Genomic DNA, 3,440 nt, shown 5'->3' with positions numbered 1-3,440 from the left:
TCCTGTAATAAATTTCATTGTGGTCTACACGATTTTACTCCCTATATTTTGCCTTACTCGGCTCGTTTGATGGTGAACTGTTCACAAGTCGGGTTGACCTTGCCGAGAAAACGTCACGCTTATACAAAATAGGCCTCAGGTAGAGGTTCGTACAAACTAGCAATGTCTAGTATGGATTGTACGGATAAGCCACACGTTAAATTAAGAAGCTGAAGATAAAACCGTCGAGGACGGTGAACTGTTCACATCTGCTGTTTATAAGAACGTCATGCTTACTCTAAATGCCCTGACCGCAAAGAAGACGCTGTAATCTCAATTTTGAATAACTATTGCTATAATGCTTAATTTTTTTTCAAATTTATATCAATATTATGCATAGTGGACACCAGGGAGTTGACGAGATTCCTTCCATAATGTTGTTGACATGGAATAAAAACGTGCTTTTTAGATTTAGACCGTAAAAAAAATAAAAAATAAAAACTTAAGCCTAAAATTAATTTAGAAATTTTATATTTTTAGAATAATTGCTATAAAATTTGCCGCCAGAGAACTTGAAAATAATTTGTTGAGTTTAAGGCTACATTTCTATTTATTTTCATCAAGCCTAAGTTATAACCGGATGCTTCACTTTCGTAAGACAAATATTGATTGGCTGTACAGTAACTTAGTGATCGATAACTATTTGTTTACAAAACTTTGCAGATCAAGTTTTTAAATAACAATGCAAATTTAAACCCCATGACATAGTTTTTCTATTTTTAGCTTACAATGTGTACAATAAAATTTATGGCGGCCTATCGAATTAAAGGATGCCATTGTTTATGTCGCCATTAAACGTGAAAACCAAATTGTTGTTGCTTTTTTTTAAATTTTATTTAGTTACCGAAAATATTAAAAATATCAGATACATCCAATCTTTAGTAAAGTCCGAAAAAAACAGACAGGCAGGATTTTATAACCATATTAATTTTTACTACGCCGTGCATGATTTTGAAATTAATTTATGGACCTCTCAAGTACCTTTGAGACTTTTCTCGCTGGCGTCCATTGTAACAACAAAATCACGCAACCATATACTTTGATTACTAATTGTTTTATTATAACACATAATTATTTGTGTTTTTTTTTAGTTTATTAAAATAATTTTTAATGAGTATAAGAAAATCGACTAATGATAAATTTAAGTCATAAATAATTTAACTAATAAATTATTATTTCACTATTTGAAATTTACAATTTTCTGGTGGATCTTAATACAGCCGCTATTTTGTTCGCAAAAATATATTAGAGTGGTTTCCCTTTATTTATGTCATTCATTTATTTTTTAACTAGATCTCTAAAAGTATAAACCGGGAGTGAGCTGCCCTAGACTTTCTCGAATATTCTTATATGAAACAACAGGGGATGGCAACTCGGGATATAGGCGCGACTTTTAATCCATTTTAAATACTTAACCTTTTATAAATAGAATAAAATCTTGTAGAAAAAAGAATTGCACACCAAGGAACGCCAAAGAAAGATGTTCATAATAGTGCGCAATACTATTAGTACTTTATAAATTTACATGCGTTTTTTGAGAAATCGGAAATAGCGTTAATTAGTACTTCCGGTCAACGGAAATTACTCACAATTTGATAGAAGGTAGAGAATTAGATCTTTTACTTACATGTGAAATTTCATTTATCTATCTGAAATAGTACTCAAGTTATAGGCTTATGAAAAATTCAAAGTAGAAAAAGTACCACTTCCGGTTATCGGAAATCGCTCAAAAGTTGTTAAGGATCTATGACTTTGATAAAATACTTTTAAATGAAATTTCATCAACCTAGCTGTAACGGTACTCAAGTTATCGTTCTTACACACACACACACACAGACACACAGACATACGGACAAGATTGCAAAATTATGTTTTTCCGTATCAGTGAGGTGTGAAACGTCGAGATTTGTAAAAATCTCGATTTTTTTTTTTTGCACGATTACAAGACTTTCTCTATACTTCGTATATACGAGAAAGTAAAAAAGTATTCACTTCTCTGTAATATGTCTTCAGAAGGTAGAAGTTAACATATCACTGCATGTTCGTACAGGCGTCGGCTTCATTAAGAACGAATTGCTAAAAAATTTAGGTTATACTCATACATAAAATTGTTTAAGTTATCGTTTTTACTCTTAAATAAATTATCATTTCCGTCTACCGAAATAGCTTGAACGTTATAAGAAACATACGCATATGATACAATATCTGCAATATCGTCTACCTAATTGAATTCATACTCAATTTATTGGCTTTTGAGAAACCGGTGAGTACCAAAAATAACTTTAATGTCGAGAGAAGCATACGTATATCTTGTAAGGGTCACTGTTCCCATTTTAACATTAAAGACATTACACTGCCGCCCCCCCCCCCCTCCCTTGCTCCTCCCCCCGAATATAGTAAAGATATTTTCGCTGATGAGATATCCATTTTCATTATTTCAGTGGGCATTTTGCGGTCCACGTTTAATTATCTTACTCTTTATTACATTCCTATTGTTAAAATTAACTCCGACTTTAACCGTAGGTTTTAACTTTATGAAACATTCCGTACAGCTCACCGTTTGTATTATTACAAGCTTTTATTTAACTCACTTCCTCTGTCGTCAGTCGTCAGTCGTCAGTCTAGACGGAAACGCAGGAGTGAAAATTCGGACAGTTCTACTTGACCGATACGATTCACAGTTGGCACGTGGGTCAAGACATGAAGACAATGCAATCTGAAACTAAATTTGACTTAATTGGATGCCTAATTAATTTTTTATGAATTAATAAAAATTTGGACCGAATTAGTAGGCATGTCTAGCCAACCACACCACACGCGTCATCACCTTCAATAGCTGCGCCATCACGTAATGGCTGCGTTCAAAAACCATTGCGCGCCTACTGAACGTGATGTTCAGTAGGCGCGCAATAGTTTTTAGTCATGTAAATCTATTGTAAATAAAACATGTAAAGTACTGAAAAAAAAATTCATAAAAAACGTTTTAATAACAAGCTTTTATGTAATGATGCACTAAAAAGTAGAAAATAAATTATAGACTAGTATTTAAATAACTATAAAGAAAAGCGTGGGTGTCTTCCTTAACATTAGTAAAGGTATCCAATAGATACTAAAGTGACCCACGCTTTTCTTTATAGTTATTTAAATAATAGTCTATAATTTATTTTCTACTTTTTAGTGCATCATTACATAAAAGCTTGTTATTAAAACGTTTTTTATGAATTTTTTTTCATAATATGTTTTAGTATAACATCACGTAACATCGGTATGAGAATAAATAGCAAAAAACTGAACAGACTTAATACAATTTTGTTGCAGAAATTATGAAAATTAATGAAGAAAATTCGACGCAGTAGTTTAATATGAAAGTACACCACCAACTTATTCACATCATAAAATTA

This window comes from Physella acuta, unplaced genomic scaffold, assembly GCF_028476545.2.
Source record: "Physella acuta isolate Inbredline_101_S28 unplaced genomic scaffold, ASM2847654v3 ptg000975l, whole genome shotgun sequence".
NCBI lineage: Eukaryota > Metazoa > Mollusca > Gastropoda > Physidae > Physella > Physella acuta.
This window is presented reverse-complemented; position numbering follows the sequence as displayed.